Source organism: Myotis daubentonii, chromosome 3 (assembly GCF_963259705.1).
Source record: "Myotis daubentonii chromosome 3, mMyoDau2.1, whole genome shotgun sequence".
NCBI classification, from domain to species: domain Eukaryota; kingdom Metazoa; phylum Chordata; class Mammalia; order Chiroptera; family Vespertilionidae; genus Myotis; species Myotis daubentonii.
In genome coordinates this window covers 162,634,965-162,651,131 of record NC_081842.1, presented here as the reverse complement: position 1 = coordinate 162,651,131, position 16,167 = coordinate 162,634,965, and the positions used below count along the sequence as shown (strand labels likewise).

The window sequence follows — 16,167 nt, the reverse complement described above, 5'->3', positions numbered from 1 at the left end:
CATTACTTTTCACTTCTGCTACTCCCAAGGTGCCATCAGCTCACACCTGGACTGTTACAGAAGCGTTCTGGTGGTTTTTCAGCTTCCACCCTTCCACCCGGATGATTTACTTTTAAAAATGGAATTTTGTACAGAAAAGTGTATAATACTCATGTAAAGTCTCAAAGGTAACAAGTACCCATGCATCCACTCTCCAGGAATGTTCTCTAAGGAATAGACTGTTACTGGTACTTTTGAATCTCAAGGGGGTGTTGCTAGTGGATTGTATTACAGTTGTTTCTCCTTTTGGCAGCTTGAAAGATCTCTTTAAAACAAAAATGCGATCATCCCACCTATGTCTCTAATTTCACTTTGACTCCTACCTCCTGGAGTGAGTGGTCTAAGGGCTCTATATAACCAGTGCACTGTCTCTGCACCCTCTTCCCTCTCCTCCCTCTCACTCCATGTCAGCTGCCTGGTCACCTTGTCCATGATCTTTCCTGCCCCTGGGGCTTTATACTTAAATCTTCCTCTGCCTGGGATGCCTTTGCAGACCTTCACATGGGTGATTTGTCACCCTCATTCGGGCCTTCGTTCAGGTGTAACCTCCTTAGAACATCTCTGACCTGGTTGTGCCATTCTACAACCACTGTATCCATTACCATGTTCTCTTTATGGCATTTATTTCAAACTTAACCTAAATTTATCTAAAATTAAAGCGTTTATCTAAAATCTTATGTCCTGTATGTTTACTTGTTTGTTGTCTTTCTTCCACTTTTATGTATCTACCATTGACTAGGCCCTAAAACAAAGTCTTAGTATTTTAACTATTTGTTGAATGAACGAATATTGAAAAAAATCTGCCTCTACATTTTAGTTGGTTCTGTGACATTGTGCAAGTGACTTAGACTCTGTGCTCAGATATCTACATAATAAGCATGACCTATTTTGCTATCCTAGAATGAGAAATCTGTGAGCATTTCAGAGGCTGTAAAGTGTTATGCAAATGGAAATTGGTATTTTTAAACATATAATTTGGTTTCTGGTGTATCGTAAGAACAGGAAAGGATAATGCATGGTACTTTGCATCTGTAAATTTTTTGGGTTAAACAGCTATGTTCAAGTCTTACAGTAGTTTTGGGAAGACTATAACCAGTGACTTTTGACTAGGCTACTTGTGTGTTAGTTCTGAGTCCAGTCAGTCTCAAAGCCATTTGTACTTTGCTGATTATTCTAGATACTTTCATGATAACCGATGAAATCAGACTTTTCTTGACTAAGTTTATTCCCCTTTGCAATGCAAATTTTCTTTATTGTGGATGCATCATAGCTGACCTAAAATTAGTTTATTGTGCTTTTTATAAGTTGGCTAATATTCAGCTGAATTATATTATAGTCACACTGTTATCACAGAAATTGGTATCCCATATTTCATCCTCAGAATGAAGCAAAAGTCAGTATTTTTGGGCTTATAGAAATCTAGCAGGGAGCATTTAGACTTGCCAAATAACAGAATGAAAAGATTAGCAAAGATAATAAAAGTTGGGCTGGTAAATATATTGGTAAGATTTTCCATTTTATCTTCTAATTTATTGGTTACCAAATGATTGAGTGATTCTTGGCACAACTTTTCACTACTGGATCTAAATCTATGTACAGTATTAACATTCTTATTTACAGCTATTGGAGAAAAATCATTCAACATGACTTTTTGTACAGGCACTTTAAGAGAGGCAAAATTTTACAGGCTACTGCCCCACCTTTATACCCATCACCTACCTCCTAACAACTCTTACAGAAGAATCTGATAACTTCATGTTATACTCTGTATCATTTAAACCAGGGCCAGACCAAATGATTCTCAGTGAGCTGTCACAACAGATTCAGGTTAGATAGGAGGAAAGTGGCCACTTTAAATTAAACTAAATACTCCAGAATGTTGTTAGGATATTTGATCATTAAGTTGGTCTTTGGCCTTAATGACTTTTTTATCCCTTCTGATTGAATTTCCAGGATTCTATTTCAGACTAAGGTATGAATGGAAGCAGGAAATATTTACATTTAAAGGACAAAGTTGCTAACACAAATGTAATTTTGGAACATTGTGGAGAATAACAATTTGACCAGTGTCTGAATCTGGAATCATCTCCATAACGTGTAAAGGACTCTGGACTTGGTCCCAGAGGATCTTGATTCAAATCCCACCCATGTACCCTTTGGTAAGTCACACAGCTTCTTCCTTTTACCAGCATACCAAAAGGAGGAGGTAATTTAATCTGTTTCTGAAAAGAAGCCAACAGCACTAGTAAAAGATTATAAAAAGTATCATGTTTTACAGGGATTTCTGTTTTCCCTTTCAGAAGTTACCAGAGTATCGTCTCACCCTCAATTATTAGAAAATTCTCTGATTCGGCTGCCAAACTTAATGGTGTGCCCTGATTGAAAGGCTATTAGAGAATTGATGAATACTAGGATATTGCTCATGACCATTGATTTGTCCTAAATCGAGTCTTTTATTCTCCTTGTCATTCCCATCTATTCATAAGCAGGGGTGGGGGACCTTTTTTCTGCCAAGGGACACTTGGATATTTATAACACCATTTGCAGGCAATACAAAATTCTTAACTTACAAATCAGTTTGCTATATTTGGCCGAACATTTAATTAATTCACCCCTAATGACTTGGCAGGGCCAGACCAAATGATTTTCTGGGCTTTATACTAAGACTCGTGGGCTGGACGTTCCCTACCCCTGCTGTAGAGCCCCTGAGCCTTTGCACATATTGACATATTGTTCTTTTTGTCAGAAACATTTCTCACTTCTTGCCTAATACCTCCCCCCCCCCCCCCCCCAGAGCCTGTCCAAAACTCTCAAATTTAGAGATTCCTATTTGTTTGCATGTACAATATTATGGTAATAATACCATAATATCATTTATTGTTTATTTAGAATTCCTACTGGATTGTAAGGTTCATGACAGGGCTTCGTCTTTTTCTGTGCCTTTATTGCATAACACACTCTAAAACATAGCAATAGCTAATAATAGCTAGCACTATATATCGGACATTGTTTTCAGTGCTTTGCATGTATTTAATTCATTCTCATAATGGTTTTTGAGAGAGGTGCTATTAAAATCTCTATTTTTCTGGGGTACAAATAAGTTAACTGATTCCCAAAGTCACCTGTTAGTACATGTTAGAGCTGTGATTTGAACCCAGGCAGCCTGACTTGAAGGAATGGAGGAATCTATAAAAAACCAAGTAATAAATATTTCTATAATTTTGAGGGTGTGGTTCACAATTTACTATTTCTTTCTTGGATTTTTAAAACATACACATTAGTTTTTGTCAAGACGTAGGCCAAAATTCATGGAAAGGCAGCTCTTAATGTAAGATAATAAATAATAGAATACTTACAAAATTTAAAGAACCCATGTGTTGTACAACCTGATAGAAGCTATTTTTCTGTATTGTCAGTTGCTTTGGGTAGATTAGTAATCTAGAGTATGTAGCGCATTATGGTGTATGTACATGTGTGCATATATATTTGATGATGATTAATATTACTTCTCAAATACGTTATTCAGGGCATTTATGTATTTGTAGTCCACATCACTGACTAGATTATAAGCCTCTTCAAAGCAAGGGTAGGATTAACTAATTCTCATTTTCCCCCTGTGTTTCCATACAGCACCTAGGGTATTTGTACTGTTTTTCTGCATATTGCCCCCATCTACCAAATGAAGCATATTAAGAGTTTTTAGATTAGACTCTTCTGAGAATTATGAGTAAAATTCTTTATAATTTAATCTTTTGGAACAATTAAAGATATTTGTGAAAATACGATAAGTTTTCTTTTCCCTTTAGGACCTCTTCAGTGAAGATGGAAGGGACAGGTTTGCTAAAATACCATTCCTGACTTTACAGGGTTCTTCAAATCTAATGAAAGAATTAACATCTCTCATTACTATGTCATGCAAAGGGCCTCTTTGAATGCATACAGAATGCTTGCTTAGCTAGTTGCACACATGTGTTGGCATCTGTCTATAAACAGGGCCTTTCCCTTGACCAGGATTATAGGAGCTGTAATGCAGCATCATAGAATATATGAAATTGAAAATCAGTATTTAGTGAGAAAAGTTTAGAGCTGCCTGTCCTTGCTGATAAGCTACAACACTCCCAGCTCCCCATTACTTTAGGGATAATGCTATATTGAAAAATTTCGGATTCCTGAAAATACTTGTTTCAAAAAACTGGCCTCCATCGCCCAGTTTTTGAGTGACTTTAGCTAATTCTACAGCATGTATTCTAGTAAGTTACAATAAAACTGATATAGAATGCTTCAGAATCCTATATACAAAGAGGTAATATGCAAATTGACCATCACACCCTTGCACAAGATGCTGCCCCCATGTGGTCAAAGATGGCTGGCAGGGGATGGCAGTTGTGGGTGATCAGGCCAGCAGGGGAGGGCAGTTAGGGGCAACCAGGCCAGCAGGGGATGGCAGTTGTGGGTGATCTGGCCTGCAGCGGAGGACAGGCAGTTGGGGGCAACCAGGCCAGCAGGGGAGGACACTTGGGAGGGACCAGCCCTGCGGGGGCGACCAGCCCTGCGGGGGCGACCAGGCCTGCAGGGGAGGGCAGTTGCGGGCAGTCAGGCCAGCAGGGGAGCAGTTAGGCATCGATCAGGCTGGCAGGGGAGTGGTTAGGGGGTGATCAGGCTGGCTGGCAGAAGCGGTTGGGGACAATCAGGCAGGCAGGCAGGTTAGCAGTTGGGAACCAGCAGTCCTGGATTGTGAGAGGGATGTCCGACTGCCGGTTTAGGCCCGATCCCTGTGGGCCTAAACCGGCAGTCGGACATCCCCCAAGGGGTCCCAGATTGGAGAGGGTGCAGAATGGGCTGAGGGACACCCTCCCTCAGTGCACGAATTTTGTGCACTGGGCCTCTAGTATAATATAAAATGAAACTGCAGAATATATATATATATATATATATATATATATATATATATATATATATATGTTATATATACATTTGGTTTTGGTTTCATAATTTACTTTAAATTGGTTCTGTGTTTATCCCCCCCCCATGTGTTTTCAAACCTGTATCTGCAACTACCTCCAAAACATTTTGCATTTTGCCTCAAATCTAAAATGTCTAAAATAAATTAATATATTTACTATTCTTATTCTCCCTTACTTTGTGGTTAAAAAATGTTTTTTATTTTTCTTCACTACTTAGATCATGTATTTATACGTCAGTTTTCACTTCTATTATATTTATCTTTTTCATGAAATTTTTAGCCAACTAAAGACCTATATAAAAACTATTTTTTCATGAGACATAACCTAATTTCAGTGATCTCTTACTCAGTTCAGTGGTTTTCTGCATTAGTTACAGGAAGCTTTTCTAAATTTAAGGTTGAGCCCAAACCCCTACACCCAGAAACTAATTTAATTGATCAATATCTGTAAAAACTTTCTAGGTTGATCCATACTTGAGAACCACTGAAATAGAACTGAAGTCTACATGCTGTGTCTGACTTTTGCTTATTTTTCATAAAGTTTGTTCTGGAGTTGTTATGGGCATATATATAGTCTTGAGACCTTGAGGTCTAGAAACATTGTCTTTTTAAAAATATGTCTTATTTCAAATCCGATTAAATACATTTTTAATCAATAGGGGTTTAACTAAAATTCCATCACAGTATACTGTAATCCTCTCATTGAGTCTAATGTGGCAAAAGGTTGGTTAAGAGACATGTCTTGTGTATTATTAATGGGAGGTCAAATATTTTGGGGGGGAGGCATACTTTTTTAAAAAAAATATATTTTATTGATTTTTTCACAGAGAGGAAGGGAGAGGGATAGAGAGTTAGAAACATCGATGAGAGAGAGACATCGATCAGCTGCCTCCCGCACGCCCCCCACTGGGGATGCGCCCGCAACCAAGGTACATGCCCTTGACCAGAATTGAACCTGGGACCCTCCACTCTGCAGGCCGATGCTCTATCCACTGAGCCAAACCAGTTAGGGCGAGGCATACTTTTTTTAAAAAATGTTTTTTATTGTTGATAGTATTACAGATATCTCCCTTTTTCTCCCCCTTCCTAACCACCTCCCAGCCTCTACCCACCCCCAGTTCTTCACTACCCTATTGCCCATGTCCATGGGCTATGCATATCCTACCTAATAGACAAACATGGTAATTAACCATACCTTCGACATGCTTCCCATTGGCTAATCAGGACGATATGCAAATTAACTGCCAACCAAGATGGCAGCCGGCAGCCAGGCAGCTGAAGCGAACAGGAGGCTTGCTTGCTCCAGTGAAGGAGCTGGGCTCTGAGCTTGCACTCTAAGAAACAATGTTGCAATTATAGACGCTAAACAAACCCCATGCTTTCAGCCAGGCCGAGCTGGAGTTGCAACAGAGTTTCGATTATAGAACCCAAACAAACCCAGACACCTGCTTTCAGCAGCCGAGGCCTCAGAGCTGGAGCCAAGCCTCAGAGCTAAAGCTGGCTCTCAGTTCCAGTGACAGCCATAGGAGGTAAATAAATCCCAGAATAAAAAAAAAAAAAAAAAAAGGAGGGGTTGGGAGCTTCAGTCACCCACCAGCCTGAAAACAGCCCTCAGCCCCTTACCCAGACTGGCCAGGCACCCCAGTGGGGACTCCCACCCTGAAGAGGGTGTGACCAGCTGCAAACAGCCATCATCCCTCATCCAGGCTGGCCAGGCACCCAAGTGGGACCCCCACCCTGATCCAGGACACCCTTCAGGGCAAACCATCCGGCCCCCACCCGTGCACCAGGCTTCTATCCTATATAGTAAAAGGGTAATATGCCTCCCAGCACCGGGATCAGCGGAGCCGCGAGGCCTCCCGAACCCGGGATCAGTGGAGCCGCAAGGCCTCCCGGCACCAGGATCAGCAGAGCCGCCCAGCACCGGGATCAGCGGAGCAGCGAGGCCTCACTGCCCCGGTGTCAAGCGGAGCCGCGAGGCCTCCCAGCACTGGGATCAACGGAGCTGCGAGGCCACCTGGCCCCTGGAGCAGCATGACGGGGGGCAGTGCCCAAACCTCCTGATTGCCCTGCGACTCTGTGTGTGATAGGGTGGGGCCACAACCTCCCTATCCTCCCTGCTCTGTTTGTGGCAGGGGAAGGCGCCCCAACCCCCTGATCGGCCCTGCTCTGTGCCTGATGGGGGGGAGCTCCCCAACCCCCTGATCGGCCCTGCTCTGTGCATGACGGGGTGGCACCGCAATCTCCCCATTGACACTGTCTTGAGTGTGACGGGGCGGCGCCCCAACCCCCCCAATCAGCCCTACCCTGAGCGTGACTGAGGGTGGCATTGCAACCTCCCAATCCGCCCTGCTCTGTGCATGACAGGGGGCGGCACCCCAACTCCCCAATCGGCCCTACTCTGAGCCCGACCAGGGGCTGCACCTAGGGATTGGGCCTGCCCTCTGCCACCCGGGAGCAGGCCTAAGCCAGCAGGTCGTTATCTCCTGAGGGGTCCCAGACTGTGAGAGGGCACAAGTGGGGCTGAGGAACACCCTCCCCACCAGTGCACAAATTTTTGTGCACTGGGCCTCTAGTCTATATATATATATATATATATATATAAAAGCCTAAGTGACCTTTACAACTGGTTGAGCGAATGACTGGTTGCTGTGATGCGCACTAACCACCAGGGGCAGACGCTCAATGCAGGACCTGCCCCCTGGTGGTCAGTGTGTTCTCACAGCCAACCTCCTGTGGCCCCTCCCCCTGGTTGGCCCGCCCCGCCCCAATTGGCACTGGGTGAGACGCCCTGATCACTGGCCAGGCCGAAGGACCCCACCCACGCACGAATTTGTGCACCAGACCTCTAGTAAGTATATAAGTTCTTTGGTTTATCTTTTCTCATCTCCCCAACCCCACATCAAGGTATGTCAGTCTGTTCCATGCCTCATGCTTCGGGTCTTATTTTGTTGGTCAATTCATTTTGTTCATTAGATTCTGCAAATAAGTGAGATCATGTGATATTTGTCTCTTTCAGTTTGGCTTATTTCACATAACATAATATTTTCCAGGTCCATCCATGCTGTCCCAAAGTCTAAGAGGTCCCTCTTTTTTACCTCTGCATAGTATTCCATAGTGTAAATGTCCACATTTTCTATTTTTTGAACCAAATCAACTTTTTGTTCTAGGCTAGGGCTATCTTTATTTATTTTTAAATAATATATTTTTATTGATTTCAGAGAGGAAAGAGGAGGGAGAGAGAGATCAAAATATCAGTGATGAGAGAGAATCATTAATTGGCTGCCTCCTGCATGCCCCCCACTTGGGATAGAGCCCACAACCCGGGAGTGTTCCCTGACCAGAATCAAACCATGACCTCCTGGTTCATAGGTCGACACTCAAACACTGAGCTACACCGGCTGGGCTAGGGCAGTATTTCTTTTTTTTTTTTTTTTTCTTTTTTTTTTTAAAGTGCATTCTTTTTTTTTTTTTTTTTTTTAATATATTTTATTGATTTTTTACAGAGAGGAAGGGAGAGAGATAGAGAGTCAGAAACATCGATGAGAGAGAAACATCGACCAGCCGCCTCCTGCGCATCCCCCACCGGGGATGTGCCCGCAACCCAGGTACATGCCCTTGACCGGAATCGAACCCGGGATCTTTCAGTCCGTAGGCCGACGCTCTATCCACTGAGCCAAACCGGTTTCGGCTAGGGCAGTATTTCTTAACACATTAAGCGCCCTGTCAATCACCGGTGACTGACACTATACTTTCCGTCCGGAAGACAAAACAGGCTGGGCGCATAACGTGTTAAATAAGGACTACCAGCTGCATCTTGGGTGCTTTTTAAAAATGTGGATACTTGGCCCCATCTGGAGAATCATGTTTTAGGACATCTACATTTTTGTTTTTAATCCTCACCTGAGGATAAGCATATTTTAGAGGAGGAGGGAGAGTGAAACATTGATGTGAGAGAGAGAACACCGATTGGTTGCCTTCTGTACACACCCCGATTGAACTCATAACCTAGGTATGTGCCCTGACTAGAAATGGAACCCATAGCCTTTCGTATACAGGACACCACTCCAACCAATTGAGGCACACCGGCCAGGGCAAGAACATCTATTTTCCCTACCAACACATGTTTCATCAGAGGCTTTAAAAAAAAATAACATCATAGTTGATTATTATGCTTATCTAAGTTTGAAAACTGCACTTTCTGCAGAAAGAATGTAATAAATGTTTGCAGAATTGAATTTTGTTTCCCCAGCTAGACTGTAGTAAATATTCTGAATACAGCGATCTTGTTCTTTCCACTTTCCCTTCTGTATCAGAGAGGGCTGGTCAAGGACTGGATCTTATTCTTTGGTTTGGTCAGTATGGCTTAGTGCTTTTATGTTGATAAAAGCTTTATGTTGATAAGTATGAAATTGAATTCATTGTTATACTAAGACTTTCCTGTAAATCTAGAGATTAAAAAATGTTGAGTGTATATAATTATGAACATTGGGGGCCTTTGACGCTACATGGCACTGAAGAGTAGCTTCACTTACACTTTTCTTAGAATAGCAGACTTGGAGGCTTCCAGTCAAGAAGGCAGAGTAGGTAAATGTGGTGCTCACATCCTCCCACAAGCACATCAAAATGACATCTAAACTGCAGAACAACCATCATTCAGAACTGCCTAAAATCTATCTGAACAGAAATCTTGTAACTAAGGATATAAAGAAGCCGCATGGAGACTGGTGGGAGGGACGGAGGCACTGAATGTGCTGGCCCCACACTCACATGTGGCAGTTAAAAATCAAGAGGGAGATCTCAGCTGCAGTGGTCCTGCCTGTGGAGCTACGGGTTCTCAATCCCACACCAGGCCCCCAGCCCAGAGTTCCAGTGCTAGGAAGAGAAGTCCTCATAACTTCCGGCTGTGGAAACAAGTGGGGATTATGGCAGAGTGAGCTGGAGTGCCAGGCGTTTCTCTTAAAGAGCTCGTGCATGGACCTACTTGGACTCACTCTGAGCTCCAGCACTGGGGCAGCAGTTCAAAAGGCACCAGGAACATACAGGGAGAAACTGAGGGCTGAAGAGGCAGCTTTCTCCAAAACAGAAGTGCTGGCAAATACCACTGTTCCTTTGTTGAGTCCAGCCTCCACAGTGGTGCTTTCCTGAAACACCAACACAACCAACTTGAGGGACTATCCAATATCCTTCCAGTGGCTTTTAAATAAAATTGGCCTGTCTTGACTCATGCTGTGGACTTTGATAAAATCTCTCAAAGGTTCTCAAGCCCCTAACAAGCAGCATCTGATCTTGGCATGCCTTGCCTATCTTGCTAAATGGCCCAAAGTTCGGCATTAGTGGTAGCTGGCCTTGGTTTGCAGTATGGTTTCTCCCAGGCACCTATAAACTCAGCACAAGTAGCAGCCACCTAAGATTGCTTTGTAGCTTACGTCCCAGGCAGGACATAAGGGGCTGATCTTGGCCTGCACCTCCTGGGGGAACCTAGAGCCATTGCACCCAGGGGGCAGCTTCAGACCAATCCAGAGTACCACCCAACCACCTCCACCAGCAGCACACCCATGGGCCACCAGAGCCCTCCTAAAGCATTCTCCACTTCATTGGGTCTGCACCTGGACAGCGGATGCTCTGTGGTCTCAGTCCTTCAAATCAATTGGCCTGGGGGTAAATGTCGCCGATGTGCCAACAGCAATCAGGCTCAACTACAACAGGAGAGTGGCACTCAGCCAACATGAAGGGTGCACCTGAGTGTCCAGATCAGGTGACCAACAAGCTGCACCATCACACCCTATAGGATTTCTACCACATAAGGCCCCTCCAAGACTGGCAGACAGAGCAGCTCTACCTATTACATAGAAACAAACACAGGGAGGTAGCTGAAATGAGAAGACAAAGTCCCAAGAACAACTCCTGAAAAAGAACTAAGAAAAATAGAACCAGTAATTTAAATGCAGAATTCAAAACGCTGGTTATAAGCATGTGGGTATAAAGCACAGCATAGGAAATATGTCAATAATATGTATTAACCATGTGTGGTGTCAGATGGGTAGTATATTTATTGGAGTGATTAGTTCATAAATTATATAAATATCTAACCACTGGGTTTTATACCTGAAACTAATATAAGGTTTTACATCAACTGTAATTAAAAAATAAAAAGCTAAAAAAGATTTTGAAAGGTCTTGAAGATCATCTAATCTGTTTCATTTTGTGGTGGAGGAAATTGTGACTCAGATTGCTTAACTGCCATTAAAAGTAACAAGATTAATTGCAGAGCCATGACTAGATTCCTAATCCAATGCTTTTTATTTCATGGAATAAATTTTCTGTGAAGCAGCAGTGATTGGTTTACATTTCAGAAAGAGATTTTCTGCTCTTTGGGTACAAAAAGAGGAAGAATCTGTAAAACCAACAACATTCTGGTTTTTGTAATCAGGACACCTACCTTTACTCAATTTTTTATCCTATATAACAGGGGTTGGCAACCTTTTTGTGAGTGCGTGCCAAAACCAGCAAAATCTCTGACTCAAAATTCTTCTGCATGCCAACCCTAATTTTTTGAGAACATGTTATGCCTACTTGATATCTCTTAAGGTTTACGTATGTGAAGAACCTTGAAGAAATAATAAAATTCATTCAAGCGACAAAAACACAGTATACGATGATGAAAAATACATTTTTTTAATGTATACATGTATACTGATAGTCCAACAGAAAACTTTAAGACTCCATTTGATATTATTAGTGGGACTTTTGCTGCTGCATCACTGATGACAGAGATTTTACATCAGGTTTATATTTCGTGACCTTCAGAGATACGCACGAGCTACTACTTTCATCCCTCAGGCTACTCCTATTAGGAGACTTAACAAAGTTCATCACTGAGAACAAAGATTCACAAGCAAATGTGGATGAAACCAAAACACTGGTCAGATCTAGGAAGGCAGGGAGAGTTAAGGCCAGAGGCATAGAAATTGCTCTTCCCCTCTCTCGTCAATCCATGTCTATGGTCTTTAAGATAACTTGTTAGTAAAATTATTTATCTAAGATGCACCTACACTGAATTTATCTGAAAAATGAAGTCAATATTAAGAAAAAAACTGTAAATGGAAGATTATAAGAGAGGGTTTCGCGTGCCAGCAAAAGTTACTGGCGTGCCATGTTTGGCATGTGTGCCAGGGGTTGCCCATCCCTGCTATATAATAAAATGCTAATAGGCAAATCGATGGAACAGCGGAGCGACCAGTCACGATGATGTGCACTGACCACCAGGGGGCAGACGCTCAATGCAGGAGCTGCCCCTTGATGGTCAGTGTGCTGCTCAGCCAGAAGCTGGGCTCACTGCTGGTGAGCGCAGTGCCAGTGGCGGGAGCCTCTCTTGCCTCCGTGGCAGCGTTAAGGAGCAGTGAGCTGAGCGGTAAGGAGCAGCGAGCAGGCAGGCGGTAAGGAGCGAGGGGTCCTGGACTGCGAGAGAGCACAGGCTGGGCTGAGGGACGCGCCCCCTTCCCAGTGCCCCCTCCCCCTCTAGTATATATTACTGATTGATGAGAGAGAGAGAGAGAGAGAGAGAGAGAGAGAGAGAGAGGCATCAATTTGTTGTTCCACTTATTTATGCATTCATTGGTTGTTTCTGTATGTTCCCTGGCCTGGAATCTAACCTGCAACCTTGATGTATTGGATGACACTCTAACCAACTGAGCAACCTGACTGGAACGCACTCTTATTTATTTATTTATCTTTATTTTTTTAAAATATATTTTTATTGATTTCAGAGAAGGAGAAAGAGGAAGAGAGAGATATAAGTATCAATGATGAGAGAGAATCATTGATTGGCTGCCTGCTGCCCCACACTGGGGATTGAGCCTGCAACCTGGGCATGTGCCTTGACTAGAATCAAACCCAGGACCCTTCAGTCTGCAGGCTGACGCCCTATCCACCGAGCCAAACCAGCTAGGGCACTCATTTATTTTTTTGAAATAGATTATTAGACTATTTGCAAATGAAATCTTTAACTGACGATGGATGATATGAGATAAAAAACTCCCTTGGCACAGTTTTGTTGTTTTTTAGTGGAACTTTTCTTCTCTGTTCTGACATTTCCATATCTCTATTTATAGCCGCGATCTCCTTGGAATTTGACTTCTGATTCTGTTTTTTCTTTTATGTTGCTTCATATTAACCGATATTCTCATTTCATTTTTTAAAAATAATGTATTTGCAAGGATTTGACAAGGAAAGAAGGAATTAAAATTTTTAGAAGAAGCATCTGAAATAATTATTTTTCTATGCATTATCATAATCATTGTTTAAAACAGGTCATCTTAACTGTAGTACCTAATGATACAAATACTAATATTTTTAGGTAGAATGGTAGTTTGTGTTCTAAGTTTAAAAACATATGTAGTCTAAAATAAATTTCTTTTATCCAGGACAGATACTACTTTAAGTTTAACAATTTTGCTCCTTAACTATATACAGGATTGGGCAAAAATAGGTTTACAGTTGTGAGTACACGAAGCACAACTTATTGTATTATTAATTATTAATTATTGTATTATTTTCCAGCTAGCTCTAACCAACTGAGCTACTTGGCCAAGGCAGTTAAGAGTCTTTAAATGCTGTTGGGCCTTTTGCTGATGACCCACTGAGCCGTCAAAAAAGGGCAAAGGAAAAACACCGCTTTTGTGTGAAGCGGCAGCGTGTTGTTTTGCTTTGCTTCAATCAAGGTAAAAAAAAAAGTCTTTAAATGCAAAAAGAAATAAAATAAAATAAAAAACCTTTAAATGCTAAACTCCTTAAGGGCAGGACTATCTTATCTACTTTTGAAATTAACATAATACCTGACATCGAGTAGGTGTTTATTAATTAATCATTATCCAGTTCAGTAAAAATGTTGGGCATTGTTCTAGGTGCTAGATATACAGCAGTGAACAAAATAGACAATATCTTTACCTTCATGGAGCTTATTCTAGTGTGTGAATGTTGAATGAAACCATGAATCACTGTGCAAAGGCTCCATATTGTTTTCAGGTAGTTATTTGCATCAGCCTAAAAAAAGAATAATCTGTAATTTATTAACACGTTAAGTGCCCTGTCAGTCACCGGTGACTGACACTATACTTTCTGTCCAGAAAGGCTGGGCGCTTAACGTGTTAAGCAATGGGTTGATAAGGTGGAATGGGAGAAGCTTAGTAATTAGATTGTTTATTCATTAAACATTTCCTAGTGTGAGTATGTAAAATTATTTGAAATCACATAATTGCTAGTCATTGTCTTCCTGATTATCACTCAGTTCTTGTGTTCTGTTTGTAGTCTTGAGTAAAGGCCTCAGTTACTGGCCGGAGATCTTAATCTCAAATCAGATACCTCTGAGTGTAAGTCTCTGACTGTACTGGCCCCAAACTTCATACACATCAAAGTTCTAGTTCTTTGTTTATTGTCTGTTCTTCACATCAGAGTGTGAACTCACAGAGCACCTATCTATTTTAATCACTACTGTATACCAGGTGCATAAAATAACATTCCACATAGTAGATGTTAGTAAATATTAATCCTTGGCCACTCAAAATGCACATTTCTCCCGACTCATGGCTACAGCCTACATTTAGTCTTGATTCAGACTATTAAAAATATTAAAATCTTCAACTCTAGTATTCTCTTAAGAAGAGCTATTATCACTTTAGCTTATCCTATATAATAAAAGGCTAATATTCAAATTGTCCCCGCGGGAGTTCGACTGGCTGGGAGTTCAACCGCTCACTATGAAGTGCGCTGACCACCAGGGGGCGGTGCGAAATGAAGGAAGGCCCCGGCTGGCAGCCGGAAAGCCCCGATTGGCCCTGATCACTGGCCAAGCCTAGGGACCCTATCCATCCACGAATTTTGTGTACCAGGCCTCTAGTTTACTAATATACTCCATCTGTTCTTCTAGCCTTTTGACACTCCCCCCACCCGCTTTTTTTTTAATCCTCACCCGAGGATATTTTTCCATTGATTTTTTTAGAGAGAGGAGAAGACAGAAATATTGATGTGAGAGAAACACATTGATTGGTTGCCTTCTGCATGAGTCCTGACCAGGGCCCAGGCCAGGTAGGAGCCTGCAACCCGAGGTGTGTGTGCTTGACTGGAACTGAACCTGGGACCCTTCGGTCTGCAGGCTGACACTATCCACTGAGCTAAACTGGCCAGGTCATTTCCCTTTTCTTTCAATCTCTGTTACTTCCTGGCCTAATTTTGCCATTCACTTCAAGAATTCTCATTTCCCATTCTCCTTTGTCTTTTAGTTGTATCCACTCTTTAAATCCACTACTCTCTCTTTATTTTTTTTATCAACTGAGATTGTTTATGACTTAAGAGCTCCCCCTGCCCCTCCGCCCCCATTTTTTTTTTTTTTTTTTGCTACAAACTCATTAGTGCCTGCTGGTAAAAGCCAGTACTAGTTGTGAATGGCTGCAGGGCCAAGGGGTAGCAGGTGTGGCATGCTTTTTTTTTTTTAATCCACTATTATTAAATCACTTGAAATAGACTTTGGAGTTAGATGAGCTTCAATTCACCATTTGCGACATAAGTTCAAGTTATTTAACTTTTCCAAGTTTTACTTTTTTTTTTTTTAGTCTCAGTTTGTTCTTTGGTACCCTAAGCATTGTAATAAAAGTTAAATGACAGTATTGTAAGCAGATACTATTGCCTGTATGTAATGAAAATTCTTATGAAATAACCTAAAAATCCAGATCCAGAGTGGCTCTAGGACTGGTTGATTTAGCAGCTCAATATATGAGGGGTTTTTTGTTCGTTCGTTTGTATTTTTTTTTTAATCTATCCTCTGCCATCCTCAGTATGTGGTTTAGTGCCCCTAATGATTGCATAATGGTTGCCACAGTTCCCGGTGTTATGCAGTCATGATTGTAAAGTGGAAGAAGAAAGTTTCTTCTCTTTCTTCTACCCTCTTCCTCTGGATACCAATTGGACTCAGCTAATCCCACAGGCTTACTCTAGCAAGTATCATATTTGGTTTTGAATAATTAAGATTTATCTGGGGCCCCACTTTTCTGGTAATAGTTATTACTACTACATTTGTGACCCTTAGAATTCTGTTCTTGGGCTTTTTTTTTTTTTTTTTTTAGTATAATCTTTTGTCTCATGGTTTTAAAAATCATCTTTACTCCAAA

At 41.8% G+C, this 16,167-nt stretch overlaps 1 protein-coding gene and 1 non-coding gene across 3 annotated transcripts in view; both read left to right on the top strand.

Moving 5' to 3' along the window:
- DNAJB4 (DnaJ heat shock protein family (Hsp40) member B4) overlaps window positions 1–16,167 on the top strand; it is a 53,568-nt gene that overhangs the window by 1,974 nt on the left and 35,427 nt on the right. For both annotated transcript variants that reach the window (XM_059689130.1, XM_059689132.1), the window contains exon 2: window positions 1,993–2,198. The gene's annotated coding sequence lies outside the window, so the exon portion shown is untranslated. The remainder of the gene's footprint in view (window positions 1–1,992; window positions 2,199–16,167) is intronic.
- On the top strand, window positions 13,609–13,737 carry LOC132232190 (small nucleolar RNA SNORA21). Its single transcript, XR_009452329.1, has one exon. It is a non-coding gene; the product is annotated as a small nucleolar RNA SNORA21 (small nucleolar RNA).